The sequence below is a fragment of the Sturnus vulgaris genome, chromosome 13, assembly GCF_052056855.1.
Source record: "Sturnus vulgaris isolate bStuVul1 chromosome 13, bStuVul1.hap1, whole genome shotgun sequence".
Lineage (NCBI taxonomy): Eukaryota > Metazoa > Chordata > Aves > Passeriformes > Sturnidae > Sturnus > Sturnus vulgaris.
The window spans coordinates 14,608,872-14,625,051 of NC_142255.1; the positions used below are offsets into that span (position 1 = coordinate 14,608,872).

At 44.0% G+C, this 16,180-nt stretch overlaps 1 protein-coding gene across 1 annotated transcript in view; it reads left to right on the forward strand.

Moving 5' to 3' along the window:
- The window catches only part of SLCO3A1 (solute carrier organic anion transporter family member 3A1), a 137,145-nt gene that overhangs the window by 24,063 nt on the left and 96,902 nt on the right, over window positions 1-16,180 (forward strand). The gene's annotated exons all lie outside the window — the stretch shown is intronic.

A 16,180-nucleotide genomic window follows, 5' to 3' on the forward strand; every position in this document is an offset into this window, starting at 1 on the left:
GCTGCCATTAATGAGATCCTTCTGCACTTGTTACTATAATCCTGGTAACCAAAAGTGTGCACTTGTTCCATCATCCCCGCCTTGGTGTGACTTTCAGCTGAGTGGATGATCCTATTCATCTTTGGATTTTTTTCCCAAAGACATTTTTATCAAGTTTCCAAGCTGAGTGTGGCCATTGACAGCAAAGCTGAGCGGTCCTGCTGACTTTCTGAGTGCTGTTTAATGTCTTGGGATAGTGCAGAAGCCTGGTGGAAAGTCACTACATAGTGTGGCATTCATGGATTTATTGCTGCTTCACTTAGAGCTTTGTCTGGGTATTCAAAACATGTCCGTGCTTTTCTCTAGCTGGCCATAAAATCATAGTATTTCAGCATTTAGCTTTGTCCTTGGGTCATTATTCATCTTCACCTGGTTCTGTAAGTGTTTGTGAGGGATCCACTGGACAAAGAAGGATGATGTATAAAATGTAAGATAATGTACAACCCAAAGGTGAATAATGAGACCAAATTCACTGGAGCAACTGTGCCAACACCATAAATGATGAGCTGGAATTAAGAGTGATTCTAAGATTATCTATTATAAATAACTATATAGAGGAGCAGCAACTTCTTTCAGTCTGTTCCGTGGGCATTTTTTAAGCAATGCTTCATGTCTTGAGAACAGGCTGGAGGAGGGTGCATGAGAGGAGGATTAGGAAGAGTGATTCTTCTTCCTGAGCTACATTCATCTTGTATGCTAAAATAACGTGTTTAAAGTTGGCAGTTCAACTGTAGCTGGGAAAATGCTTCCAGAAAATTATTTCTGCTTACTATATGCTCTTTTTTTATTTTTTCTGCAGAGACAAGGATGTTGTCTAACCATATTTGTTACTACATGTGGAGTTTAAAAACAAACAAAGGAAAAAAAAACCCACAACCCCACCACAAAACCCCAAGCATTTTAGGGTTGATTGGTTTCTGGCTTTAGCTATGGAAATCATAACCTGAATTTCTACATCTGAATTGTGGATTACAGAGGAGTGCCTGTGTATGCACACTCAGTCACCAATTAAGTTTAATTTCTGCCCTGTCCTAGCTTATCCATCACAAGTAGAGCTTCAGATATTGGATGATTAATTCATCTATCACCTTGCAATCAATTTGGCTAGTGAAAATAAAAGCTACCAGGAAAAAAATCTATTCCATGAATGAATATAAATGGAGAAGAAACAAGTGGAAGTATCATCTTACATTGGTGGATACTCGAGAGGAGGTCAGATTTCTCGGTTGAAGTGTTGTTTGGGAATTATTTGCTCAGATCTGTCTTTAACTGATAATTTTTGTTGATGTCATCAATGCAGTTTTCAGTGGCCTTAGAAGAAAGGTGGCTGAGCAGCTTACCCACTTCATTCTGCTCTGTTTCGCAGAGGAAATAACTGCAGAGTGGATACTGTCACTGTGCTATATTTATATCAGTTTGCTTTCTCATAATAGCACACTCACTCAGTGGGGGCTGTGTGTGACCAGATGAAATGTTTTTGGGTAAGTTCCCTTAGTTGAAATTGGGGGCAAGTCTGGCATAGATCATTCTCTCAGGATACAAACTAATTAATAACAGTGATAATAGTCTGGCTGAACTTTCTAGAATGACTGGCTGCTGCTGAGAAATGATCAGATTGACCAGTTGGTGCTGTCCTTGGTGTATTGCTCATGTTGAGTCTGTGTGTGCTGCACTGGGCTGGACTGTAGCTGAGGGTTAGCAGCAGTCTCTCAGCCTGACAGCTAAGGACTAGTCATTGTTCACCTCTGCAATAAAAACCCTCGTGTCCCAAGGCAGTGAATTAGATAGAAATAACTGCTTGTACTGAGAGGGTTTTTTTTTTTTCTCCTTCTGAGTTGTATGAAAGTTAAGTGGAGTAATAATATAATAGCTAATACACTTTGCAGTGAAATAACAATACAGGACAGCTTCTCTAGTTATAAAAAAAAGAAGTCCAAACCCCGAGAACACCCCTCAAATCTTCCTTTTTGTGTGTTAATTCTCATGTGTGTGCAGAAGAATGCAGATGTGATACCATATGGAGTTTGAAGTGATGCTTTAGCTTTAATCATTAGTGGAACTAATAGCACCTGTGGAGTGTAATATTCTTGTGGCTATGAACCCATCAGATTTCTCCTGTGGTTTCTCTGCAGTGACAGGCACACAGGATGTTGTGGGCTGTGCACCTCTGTTGTGCATCCTTTGAAGTGAGAGGTTGCTCAGGCTTGTGCTCTGCCGAGGAGGTGGGGATTCTTAGAGTTTCTTAATTAGAGAGGCAGGGGCGAGATACTACAGCAATACTTCTCTGCATGGGCTGCTGACCTGCAGCTTCATGTTTCTTGAACTAATGGCAGATTTTTTTGGTGCCTTCAGTGTGTTGCTACCAAAATCAAAGAGATTCTGTTGCTGTAGTAACCAGGTCTAGAAGAAAGGGCTGTGTTTTGGTGAGCCAGGGCAAAATGAATCAAAGGGACGAGGGTGTGAAAGTACACACCGAAGTATGTTCCAGAGGGAACATATTTGTGCTGTAGCAGGGTTAGAAAGATCATGGCACCATGCCTGCTCTGGTTAATGATAGTCATAGAACAGTTTGGGTTGGAAAGGACCTCAAAGGTGATCCAGCTCCTACCCCATGCCATGGGTAGGGACACCTTTCTCTTGAACACGTTGCTGGTCATGTAAAACATGATGATGGGGAAGAATCTCTCCCCCCATTTCAGCATCTGAGCACCTGCTTGACTCAAAGGTCATAATGCAGGCAGTAGCAGCCAAAAGATGGAAAAAATAAAGGAATTTTCTTAGCTGTTTGAAATTGGGAAAAATATTCTGGTTTGGTGCTGGTTTTCTTGCTTCTCTCCGAGTCTAATCTTGTATTTCATATTGGAACTTCCATCTAGAGGTTTCCAAACAAGCAGATTAATTTTACCTGTGTGCTTATTGGCATCTGGCATAAGTAACCCCTTTGAGTGTAGGAATTCATCATTCCTACAGACTGTGCAAGGCTTGTTACTGCTCCATCTTCACTAGTGTCAAAAGATTCCTTCAATTTGTGGCACTGTTTATTTTAAAGGAGTAAAAGCTGAAGACTACTTACTATACGGTTCTTTTCTCCACCCACTAATGACTCACTTGGCATTTCCTTTTTTAGTTCTTTTTCTGCTCAGTCTTGCTGAGTTCTCTTGAAATCAGTGAGGACTTTGTCATTAAGAGGGGGATCAGAGGCATCATGGAGCTGATACAAAGAGGAAAAAAAAACCCCGGATCTGACAGTGGTTTTATGGATTTGCTGCCTCTCAGATAAGCAGGAGTTTTCTCCTGCAAGTGTTTTCTGGTCACTGGAGTGCCTGTGCTGCTCCCAGCAGTGCTTTGTGAGTTCCATTAGAGCCAGTGCACTGATGTGGTTGGTTAATGTTTTTAGCAGTCCTGAGACACACCTTCTGGCTTTCCTGCTGCGTTTTAAATTTGCTGATAAAAGTTCTTGCATCTTGTCTAGGACACAGTTACCTATAGAGCAGAATGAATAGCCTCTGGGAGCCAGTATTTGATCTGGGACAATTAAGGGCTGTATTAAACAGAGGAAGTTGCTATTATTCTGTCTCCTGTTGATGGAGGAAATTGATATTGATGTTGGAAGGAGCCCTGCCAGATTGTGAGGCTCATTCAGAAGAATACTGTGCTGATCTTTAATGCATTTTAGAATTTCTCTTAGCATTTGTTGAAGCTGTCTCTGTGTTTGGCATTGTGGGCACATAGCCCACATGTTCAGGAGCCATAACTTAGGGCTGCTCACTGAATTGCAGTAACATGAAGAATGGCTTAAAGGAAACCCCAGAAGGGACAAGTCTTCAGTCAAGAAGTGTGTGCTGAGGAGTGATGAGTTGTTGGTGTGCAAGGGCGTATCTGAGCACAGCATCCTCTGGGGCATAGAGCTGTCCTTGGCCTGTTTCATGACAGGGCAGAGGAATGGAAAAATGGATAATTCAGCTCTGCTGGATGTGTCTGTTTAGCTGCTTTCTTCTGTCTTACCCATTTGGCCTTTTCTGTGTGTATTTTATCATATGGTTGTTCCAGCTCTTACCCTTAGTGTAAGAGGAGAGCTCAACAGAATGATGTGTTCTTACCACATCTGCCCCTAACTAACCCTGTAAAAGGGACAGGACCCTGCATTGCAGCTGCTGGCTCTGACCTTTGTGTTAGTGTGGGGTTATTTTACATCAAATGTGTAGAAGCACTTTTTGTTGTGTGATGACAGAGAGAAAGCTCACTCTCAGTTCTGGTGCCTTCTCTCTTGCTTTAAGCACCAGCTTAAGATTGGCTGCAGAGGAAGACAAACATGCCCTAATTGGAATCTTGCTGTCTCCAGGGATAAATTTGTCCATTTGAAAAATCATTTATGGTAGCTTACGTCAGTCAAAATGATAGCAGCCATTGTGCTTTGGAGAAGCACAAACATTTTCTCGACTGGCAAGAATTAAATCTGAGAGTTAGTAGCTATGCTGGTGAGTTAATGGCAAGTTATCAGCAAAAGATACTGAAATCAGAGTTTGAGTCAACATTTTGTATGTTCAAGGTTTGCTGATTTTGTCTCTACCTGATGAAAAGTCTCTTACATGGAGGATGAATGCATTTTGACCAGTCTTATCCTTTCCAAAGCTCTCAAGTTTCTTGACTTATGTGTCTGAACCTATATTTCTAAACCACAGGAAGTGGAATAATTGTTTGTTTATAGCATACAGGTCACATCATCAGCCCTTTGAGGCTGTCTGTTGATGTGTATTGATTGGAAGGCCTTTAGGACCCACCTGAGAGGTCTGTACAGCTCTCCTTATCCTGGCTGCTTATCCTTTCACTCCTCACAGCATTTCCCACATGGCCACTCTCCTTCCTTTTGTGCTCATTTGTGGTCTGCAAGCAACATGGGTACTTTATTCACATTAGCCCTTCTTGCTGGAACATGCTTCTCTGAGCTCACCACCTAAGGCTCTGCCAGCCTTGTGCATTCCTTATCCTTTTTTTCCTTTTAAAGCCTGTTTTATGAGGTCTTCAGTAGTGGATTGTAGCTGACTCCTATCTATTGTATTTACTCTGTGCCCACTCCATACCCATCAGCTGCCTGGTGAGTTTGTCCACCCCCACGTGGGCACAGAATTGCTTTTCTCCTTGCTGGTATAGGCAGTTTTATAGGTGTGTAATATTTTTAGCCTGAAGACGGAATTCTGTAATGCTTTTGTTCAGTAAATGCATCCTCCTACGAGTGATTTGGAGAGCCTTTCCTCCTGTCACAGTCTCCCATGGGCTGAGAAAGGCACAGTATTAGCTCTGAGCTCCGAGCAGCACTGCTGCCAGCGCGAGGGCTGTGATGCCTGTTCATTACTGAGAGGTGTCTTTGCACCACATTCACTGGGCTGTCTTCCCCGTGGACTGACTGTGATCAGATTAAATTACATGGCTTCATGTGGATATCCCAGTATTAACCCACTGATCCATTGATAACCTGCAGCCTTTTATAATTGTGCCCCTTTGGGGAGAGATGGGTGTTCTCATTTGCTGTGTGTCAGCAGGGCTGGCTCAGTTACACATGTCCCCTTTTACAGGGCTAGTGGTAATACCCTGGAAAATTAAATGGAAGCACAAACAAGTGTGTAGGGTCTATTAGAGCAGTAACAATAATCAATTAATGGGAATAACCTTTCCCACTGCAGGCAGGAAAGCTGTTGTGAAAAGCGGTAGCTGAATGGATGTATTTATTCAATTAAATAAATATATGCACGAAGTCGTAACTGCTGTGGGCTCCATTATTTTACAGCAATTGTTTCAGTTACTTTAACCTTCTGCTAATAGCTTTTTTTGGCTGTTGTTGTGAGCTGAGTAAATAAAGCTTGGGCTCAACCAAATGACTTTATGTGAGAGCATATTGAGGGTGGGAGCTGTTTCCATGTTACTCTGTGCTCTCTGTGTACTCTGCAGCTGATTTTTGCCTTAATTGGGATTTGCTGACTCTGATGTCTTGTAAAAATCACTCCATTTGTTGAGTGTGTTGGGTTTTTTCTGTAGTGTACTTTAAATAGTCATCATCTGGGAGAGCCTAGTGAGGTACATCATTCCTGGGGCAGCCTCTCTACTGCAGTGCCCTTGCCATTTAAATGGCACATGTGCAGAGCCCTAAGGTTCATAAAATTAATTAAATAGATTGGAACGTGGTGAGTTGCCCATGTCAAAAGCTGAAGGCTGTATTGTGCCTCCTTGATGTGTGCCAACCTTGGCCCTTCCCCTGGGAACTTGACCCAGACTCCCCAGCTTGTTGCACGTGAGGAGTGTCCAGATGTTTTGGTCACAGTTTACAGGCTGGCACTGAGGACAGCTGGGGCTCTGTTTCCTGTGGTGGGACAAGGCACAGGATTTCCCCTTTGCCAGCACAGTTCAGGGCACTGGCTGGGTGTTACTCACTTATCTGCAGGACAAGGTGCTTGTATGAGTGTATAGAAGAATGCAGAGCTCTTTCATACAAGTTCTGGTTTTCCTCTCACAACTGCCTCTCCTATGCCTGGGTGAGGTGCTCAACCAAGTTTTCTTGCACTTTGGTTGCTTGGTTCAAAGCTGGTGTCTGCTCCCAAAATTGCTTCTTCAAACTTTGCTCCTTTTGAAAGGACTCAGTCTTCTATCAGATTTCTTTTTGTCAGGATATGGCCATTCCATTAACTATGCTGCTAATGAGGTATTTTGCTTTTCCTAAGAGGGAGGCCTGCTCTCACTAAGCCCCCTTTTGATTTCAGTAATAGGGATTTGTATGGAGGAGACTATCCGAATTTGGCCCTTTATTAACCAGTTAAAATGTGAGATTTAGTTTCTTGGATAGAAGTTAACAACATGTGACTTTGCTCTTTGATTTAATACTTCAGAGCTCTCGAGTGCAGCCAAACAAAGCTGTGTCTGTGAAAAGAAGCAGGATCTGGCTAAAGGCAGCAGATCAAAGCAATAGTGAATATTCAAGTGTTCAAACTGGTAGAAGAGCAAGATGCTCTGTGCAGCAGTTCTTTCCTCTCTGTGTCCCTCTGCTTACCTCACTTTTTCCCTGTGGTATTCTGTACATTCCTGCCCTCAGTGTTAAACAAACCAGTCCCACTGTCACTGTTTGTACAAGACAGTGATACTGCTTATTAGAGTTTGAAAGAAATAATATTAGGGGGGAGAAAAAGACAACTGGGACAACTTTGCTGTGTTAGTAATTGCTGCAGAGACCAATTACCCATGTGTTGAAAAACCACCTCTATCTTGTTAGCCATCAGCTACAACATATGGATGTCCTAATTCAATCAGACCAATCATCAAAAGAATAAGACTTGTTAGAGAGAGCTTTTTCTCAGCAAACAGTTCTAAACTGTGTGCTGGGGTTGGAGACTGAAGGGGTGGTAGCAGGCAAGAAGTGAACGACAAAGTCCCCTGGCCATGCTGCTGAGGTGTCTTGAGCACTGGTTAATGCTTTACTGCCCTGAGCTGTCAGTTCCCTCTGAGCTTTCTGTTCATTCTGCACACTGGTTGGTTTTGTGCTTTAGAGATGTGTGTGTGTGTGTGTGTCTTTTCAGTGTTCCCCCTTCTCATTTTATATCAAAACTCACGCTCCTGGAAAGCAAGCATGCAGATGTTTTACTGCACTTGTGGTTTATCTCCATGCACATCTTCATGTCCTCTGTGCTGCCGTGGTACTGGTGGCAGAGAAGCACGCTGTGTTGTGAACCGCAGAAAACAGCATTGCAGGAAACTAAATTATTTGCAGTGGTTCTGGGGAAGAGTTCTGTGAAGAGTTTCCCACAAGTGCCAGAGGGTAAGAGGTTTGTAGAGAGAGATAACACCTTTTTAATACACACGTGTTCATGCTTGGTGGATCTTGTTCTGATCAGTGTGACTAATCATACTCAAGAATATTTACATTTTGTTTCTCAGTTGTCACTTGATCTGATAAAATAACATCTTGTCCCTTCAAACTTTGCTGCACTTCATGTGCTGGTGAGACTTCCCTATCAAATGGGAACAGTCTCTTCTGTAATTGTATACTCCACCTCCTTAGGAGCTTAGTCCTGGAGGTACTTGATTTATAAGTAGGAGCAAAACTTAAATTAAGCTTAGGTTAAGCAAACACTCCTACTCAGCAATGTCTCAAGGGTTATAAAACAAGTTAGTAAGAGGGCGAGAATAGAGCCCAGGAATTCTGACTCCAGTGCTCTGCAATTGCTCTGAGGACTAAAGCATTTCACTACATTCCTGCAAAGCAGTGTATCTTCCATGGGTGCAAACATTCCTTTCTTTTCAGTGTCAGAGGGGTTACAGATCCTGGCTTTTTGTCTGCTAGCACTAGCCTGCTCCACCTCTGCAAGCTATGTTTAACTTGCCTCCAAGAGCTGGATGATTAAATTGAGACCAGCACTGTCTTTGCATAGTGGAGAGAGACTATTTACATGAGCGTGTAGTGACAGGACAAGGGCAAATGGCTTCAGACTCAGGGTAGGTTTAGATTAGATATTAGGAAGTAAACTTGACTGTGGGTGTGGTGAGGCACTGGAACAGGTTGCACAGAGAGCTGGTGGATACCTGGAAGTCTTCAGGGCCAGGCTGGGTGGGGCTCTGAGCAACCTGGTCTAGTGGAAGATGTCCCTGCCCATGGCTAGGGGGTTGGAATTTAAGGTCCCTTCCAGCACAAACCATCCTGTGATAGTGGTTGGTGAGCTGCAAGCTGCATTTTGAGGACAGTCAGATACCTCACTCTTCTGTAACACATTCCCAGGAGCCAGCAGCACAGGGATGCACATCCCTGTCTTGTCCAGTCACCTCTGAAGCTCACTCACAGCCTGCACAACAAAAATGGCAGCAAATTCCACAGTTTTTCTCATCTCCAAGATAGGCTGTGCATTTTTCTTCCCAAGACTGTTGCTTTCTTGATTGGATATTTAGGATTTTGGCTTTAAGGCTGTGAAGGTGACGAAGTGGGCACAAAACTCCTCATGGAGTAAAGGTATCTTAGAAGTGGCATCTGCCTATCAAAAATCTGCTGAATTAGCAGTTGTGCCATCACCCTTGCCTTGCAACATCCCACCACAAACAGGAGTGCACATGGAATTCCTTGGAAAGGTGAGAAAGTGCACTGGGGCAGGGGAGATGAGGGACAGGCTGACACATCTGGCAAAAATCAGAACAGGCAATCCCATTAGGTGAAAAATACAGTCTTAAATGGGCTTTGCTGATGAGCAAAAGACCTGTTGAAGTGAAAACTTCAGATAAACAAGAGAAGTGAAAATGCAGCTGTGCTGCTCTCCAGCATTGCTGTGTAAAATGCTCCCATGTGTGGCTCCCTGAGTTCATCTCACATTCTGCACCCTCCCAAAACTGTGGTAATGTGGAGATGAGAGCAGCTGAGTGAAGCTTTCTGAATAAATTAGTCTCGCTGTCCTGTGGTATTCCAAGTCTGAGTAAACAGATGAGACTTACTGTGTGCCTTAACATCAGCAAGTTTGGGTTTTATTAGCCCGGGAGGGGCAGTAAATTCTAGAGCTGAGCCAGAGGAGCAGTGGAAGGGGAAGGGAGTAAGGAGGTGTAGGGCTGGCTGGGGATATGCTCGAGAAAGTCCTTGCTGCCTACTGCAGCCCAGGAAGGCAATTGGAAATTGAATCTACAGTGCACTGGGGAGCTCCTGGAGGTGGCTTAGGATGGGGTAAGGATTTGGGAAAACTGCTTGAGCAAAGGCTGCATTCAGCAGAGGCAAGAATAAGGATGGTGGAGAAAGGGAGGTGGAGTGTAGATGTGAGCAGCAGCATATTAAAGCTGTGGGGGAAGGAGGGGCAGGTATTTAAGTAACCAGAGTTGAGACAGGAGCTCAGCCAATACAGGAGAAACATGATATGGGCCATCTCCATTGAGTCTACAGAAACCTGGATCTTCACATACAAAAACTCAATTTTTTTATTAAAATTCAGGCTCTTAAAATAATCGACACCCACCTGTGAATCAGGTGTCCAAGTGGACTCTGTGCTAAGCATTGCCTTTGTGGGTCACAACTGCTGCACAATTCATTAGGGTATTGGTGTGTGCCTCCTCCTGGACCACAGGGTGCTTGTGGTCTCTGTTCTCTCACAAAGCAAGAGAGAATTTAATTGTGAATAAACAGTGTGTTTTGATGGGGAGTGTGGGTGGTGTCAGGAGCAGAAGCGAGTGTGCCAGAAGCCTTGTTCCCAGAGAGAGATCCAGTGTTTACTGAAGATGCTAATTGCTGCTTCCAACCCATTATTATTATTTGTCTTCTGCCCGCAGCACACTGATCAAAGGTGCTGATAGTGCTTTCGCTGGGTAAAAGTGTTGTAAGAAAAAAAAGAGATGCTCTTGAAATTCAGAATTTCAGGAGTACCAGTGGATGCTGCTTTACTTTTCTTTTCTTTTTTCTTTTTTTTTTTTTTTTTTGAGGGATTTTTGAGACTGAAGGTAGCAAAGGAAGGAAATGCTTTTGGTTTTTTGGTTTTGTTTTTTCGTGCCCCATATGGCCGTTTTATTAACTGGAAAACCTCCAGCTGAGAATTGGATGATGTTACAGAGCTACAGAGCAAAACTCATTCCCAGCCGTGTGGCAGAGAGTACTTGTGCCTTTGAATCTGAGCATGCCTCTCCCAGCTAGGGTTAGGGTGAAAATAAAAGCTGCATTTGCCCTGTTTTGCTGACCCAAGGAAAACATTGTTGTTTTTCATGCTGGGGATGTTGAGCTTTTCAAACTAAATGCAAACCTTGAACAAGTTAGTTGTCAGCAGATGATCAAAGCACTTTGAGTTGAGGTTGTGGGAGTGACAGGTACAGCAAACCCATAAGTTTGGGGGTTTTATGATTACAGTGAGTTTATCCAACACAAAGTTAGTAGTAGAATAGGTACATTTTGACATTATTCCCTGCTTGTATGAGTGGGTTTTCCTACTGTAATATGAAAGAAACATTGCAAACCAGAATTTTGTAACAGTGATCTGCTTTGTTATTCAGGCACTTCCCAAAGATTGACTCTGATTCCTGCCTGAGCAGCATTTCTTCACATTGTCTACGGATTTCTGTCCTGTCTCCCCTGCTGAGACAGAGAAATTACTTGCTGTCTGTAGCATCTCAGTTGGCAAATGAGACTGAGAATTTAGAAATAGCTTGTAGACATGTTTATCATCTTCTGTGAGTGTGTATGTTGAAGTTACTACCTCAGTTTTCTGTCCAGGAGACTTGGAAGCAGAGCATTTCTCCAGATCTGCATTTTCACTTGTTGTTTTCTGTTGTGCGAAGTGTGGAGAAGGAGGGTTGGGACCTCAGCCTTTGTTCTGAGAGTGTCTTGATTTTTCCACAATATCTTGCAGACTTTGTCTCAGAGGGATGCAGGAGAGGGGAATGGAATTTAAGTAGATCTCTTTAAATCTAAAGATTTGCTTCCCTGTCAGCTGCAAGTGTAGAAATGGGTTTTGATGTTTGGAAGCAGACCTTTCCCACTGCACATCCCAGGAGCTGTGCCTCTGCTTCTGCTCCTCACAGCCTTCAGAGCTGTATCCAGCACAGCAGGATCCAGGCTCACACTGTCACGAGTTAAAGTTCAGCAGATTGTTTTGCTGACAGCATCCCTCTGGAGCTGTGCTAGGTAGCCCAGAGCTGCTGCCTGCTTGCCAAAGGTGATGTTCAGGACCGAGTGGGCTGGAGAAGGTTCCTCAGTGGGTGGGCAGAGCTCCCCATGCTGCGAGCAGCGGCTCAGGGCTTTTTGCTTCTTTTCCCTGGAGATGCCTCTGGATAGGAGAAGCCTGCCAGAGACAGAGTGAATAAATAAGCTGTGCTCTGGTTACAGCAGTGGATGGTATATCAGCAGGGTCCTCACAGCAGTGTCCAGGATCTGCTGCCAGCTGGCCAGAAGCTGAGATAACCTTTTGCTGCAGGAGCAGACTCAGGGCTGTGTCACACCACGGGTCAGTGCCTCTGGGGACAGTGACTGTGCTTGGTGGCATCACTGGGGCGAGGCTGGTGTGCTGCTGCCGTGGGGAGCTGGCACAGAGCAGGCACAGGCTCAGTTCTTTTGCTCCTTGTCTGACCTATGGCCTTCTGCAGGAAGGCACTGGAAGAGAAGCAGGAGGTCCAGTATTGACCACTGTTATTTCCTCCAGCCCAGGTTATGGGCATCTTAGTCACAAGATGCACAAAGGGACCTCTCCTTTTCTGCTGGTCACAAACATGATCTGGGAGAGGCTGTGTTGTAGCTCCACTGATGCCCCAGGCTGTGTATGGCAATCAGTATCCCTTTTTCAGCCAGTTGTGTTCATAACCACTGTGTTAGAGCTGAAAGAAAGGGGAGATTTGCAGGTGACACTTAAATTGTTTAACAATTTAACAATTAACTCCTCTGTGCAGCAGGAGGATGAGCCACCTGTACAGGGATTCCCCTCTCTGGGAGACGGAATTCCAATCTAACCTTGAGTGACTGCATGGAGGGTCCATGTAGCTGAGTCTTCCTCCCCTGTCAGGGGCAGAGGAAACAGCTGCATGTTAGGGTTTGGCCCCAGCTTTGTTTCTGGTGTCTCCTTCTGCTCTTCCTTAATGAGGCTTTTGGGGTTTAATTACAGTTACTGCCTAACTTCAAGTCCCCAGTGCCCTTATGTTCACAGAAGTCAAGGGAGAGTCTGGCTGCTCTGGAGCTGAGCTTGGGGCCTTGGGGCTCATCTCTGGAGATGCTGCTCTCCAGGAACTGCTCCTGCATCCAGGGATGCTGTTGTCTACCCAAGTCACTGGCTTTGATTTTGAATATAGGTGGTTAGAGTATCTGCCTTACACAGATTGTGCAGGATTACTGCTGGATAACAGCCAAATCCCAGGCAGTAGAGACTGTTTAATCACACTCCTCTGTCTCTACTGGATTAACATAATTAATGTAAGCCCTTTTGGATGGGCGACCTGTTATTTGTCTGGTGCAGTTCTTCATTTGTGCAATGCTGTGCATATACCCAGAATGCTCTAGAAATGGTGATGAAGGTCTAATTCCACTTGCATACAACTGTTAACCAAGTAAATCTCCATTGACAGACAAGTCTACTATCCCTTCAGGGGAAGTTGTAGACTACTTAAGAAAAAGCAGAATGCCAAGGTTATCTTGGAATGATAATTTTCCAAGTTTCTTCAAGGGAAATTAAAATGCTCTTTTTTTATTTTTAGTGTAATTTCTTTAGGGAGCAGAAAAAATAATTAATAAACTGAAGGTTCATCAGTGCCTTCTGGTCCTGACCAACTTCAAGGGTGACACAGCTTAATTTGCAGTGAAAATAATGGTGATTGAGTCCTTGCACATCCAGACGGAGCACATGGGGCAGGAGTTGTGCCTTTATCTTCTGCCTTCTCTGGTATCCAGAATCATGGCAAGAAGACAAAAAGTGTTTCTCAAACATATGACATCCATCCCATGGGCCCAAAATCCTATTGGCTGAGTTCCTCCCTCCTGTTTATCTACACTTCTTATGCAGCTGAACATGATCTAAACCTTAATGGGATACGCTGGCTCCCTTTTATTTCCACTGTTTTAGGGTTTTTTAGCAGCAAATTGGAGGGAGTTTATTTAAGAAGTGAAGAAAACCCAATAAAATAAGCCTTCCAAAAAGTGACTCTAACTAGTCAAATATTTAACTTGAATATTAATTTCTGAATAGAGGAATGCCTTTTAGTAGGATTATTATGTGGCAGAAGTAATTGCAACATTCTGGTTTAGGTTTGGTTTTTTTAATTGAAAGTCAACTTCTGCTTTCATTATCCCAAGTTTTAACTGTGACCTTTTATATTCAGAAAAAACACAGATATAATAATTTCATACGGAGGAAAATCAAGTCTCATCAGTTCTGGTGGCTTGTTTTCTAGATCTTGGCTGTACCCATCTGTGCAGAAGGCAGAGGCTTTCTGAAACCTTCCCTGAAAAACAAACACTTGTGTCCAAGCTTAAAAATTAGTATGAAAGTGACATTTAATATTTGGCCATGAGCTGCAAAGCCTCATTTTCAGTGGGGTTAAGAGGAGGCTCATTTGGGCAGCTCTGACCTGCAGGGTTGGTGTGCCCAGGTCCCTAAAGCAGAGCCATGGGAACTGGCAGCATTCCTGCTGGGAGCTCTGCAGTGGGCAGCGTGTCCTGGGCTGCCCTTCTCCCTCCCTGCTTCTTCCACGAGCCCTTCTAGAAGAAAGAAGCCCTTTCCAGGGAGTGCAGGCAGGAGCTGATCACTTTGCAGGCAATCCGTGGTTGTGTGTTGCCTCTGATTTGTATTCAGTGCTAGTAGAATGCACTCATCACCCAGTCTGTGCTCACAAACCTTATTATAACTAATGTAGAGGCATTTTCCTATAATTTTTCTCACTGGAGCCACATGGTGTAAGGAATTTGGGATCCTGTGCAATTCCCAAATGCTCTGTGAGGGAGCACAGACGGCAGGAGCATCAGTATACCTGGGCCAAAACCTGTGTGTGTGGAGGATGAGGTGTCTTACTTTTCAGCTGTAAGAAACCCAGTCATTCAAGGTTCGTGTGGAGCATCATTTGCAACAGACTAAATATCTTGGCATGTCACGTTTTACACAGCAGAAATGCTTCTGACTTTCCAGCCCTTGGTATCTGTAACTCGCTTGAAAGAATTGCTGATGTCTGCCCAAATGCCAATATCTTCTGAGCCATATGAACCTTAATATCACAGCTTAAGCTTTAGTCTTGGAGCTGTGCAGCACAGCTGAAATCAAACTGTTCCCAGCACTGAGGGGGATCCTGACTTTTAACCCACGGGCTTTTTATTTATCTTCCTTCTGTGCTTGCTGTTGAATTGCAAAGTCAATTTAATTCCAGGGTTTCTAAATGGCATATGATTTCTACACCGTGGTGGCAAATCTCCTTTGGGCTGTTATATCATCTGGTGCTGGTGGCCTAAGCAGGGGCAGGTCAGCACAGCACAAAGCAGGGCACTGGTGTGTTTCCTTTTGCCCTTTCTTTATTCATAGTAAAATGGCAGGTCACAGCAGTGCTTAATCTCCACCTTCCTCTTAATCTTTACATTGCTTGGGCTCAGTCTTCTTTCCTTTGCAGCTCCCTGCTGCCAGACTCTCCTTTTTCACCCCGAGTGTTTTGTGTTCAGCCTCACAGGCTTGGTGGTTTTGTTTTTGCCTTCCTGGTGCTTCTGACTAAGGGTCTGCTCTGTGTTTTTCTGGATGGGGTGACTAATGAGGGATGTCCCATCCCACCAGGACACCCAGCAGACATAGTGGTGTCACCATGTGTTATTGAGTCAAAACCATCCAGATCCAGAAGATCAGTTGTTTAAAGGATTAAAGCTGGTATGGATTGATTTGGCAGAGGGCTCACACAGGCTCTGAATGCTATAACCATTGCAGTGAGACCTGCATTGAGGGGATGTGGTGATCAGCCCTTTTCTCTTTTTTTCCTGCATATGGTCATCAGAGATGCAGCTTTTAGGACCCAGCCCTTGAGACTGGGCATATAATGGGAAATGGCAACTTTACTTAGTGAGGAAAGAAGAACCTGATACCAATCACTGCAATTTATTCTCATTTTCTTGTATTTTAAGTGGACAGTTTGTTTCTTGTGTTTTATTTCTAATGACTAAAGTACTTTTTTACCTAGTAATTAACCTCATTAAGCTCGTAAGCATTTTTAAGACTCCCTCAAGTCTCCTGCCAACACGCTCACATGTTGTGAGTGTCACTCACAGAAGGGTCCTGGCTGTGGCTTACAAGTATTCAGGAGTTTGGGATTTGGGGCTGACCAGTGTGGACCAGTTCAGCCCAGAGTCCTCTGCATGCCCTGGAGGAGAGGGCAGAAGTGATCTGTGGGGTTTGGTGCTGGTGCCTGAGGTGTAATTCCCCTTGAGCCATGCAAGGAATTGTTACTGCTGTTCCTTCCCGTTCCACGCACTTTGTTCAGTGTCAAAAGTGAGATCTCGGAAAATGAAATTAATTTTGTCTTTTGCAGCTATTAATGTTACACACTGTGGGAAAGCTCTTTAAGGAGGCCATCGACCTTCATCCATGTGGAATAAGTGCTGAATAATGGAGAGCTTTCATATTTCCACAAAAAGAAAATAGCTTTTTTAAGTCAACTGGAGATGTTACAGACATGGAGGAGGGGAAAAAAAAAA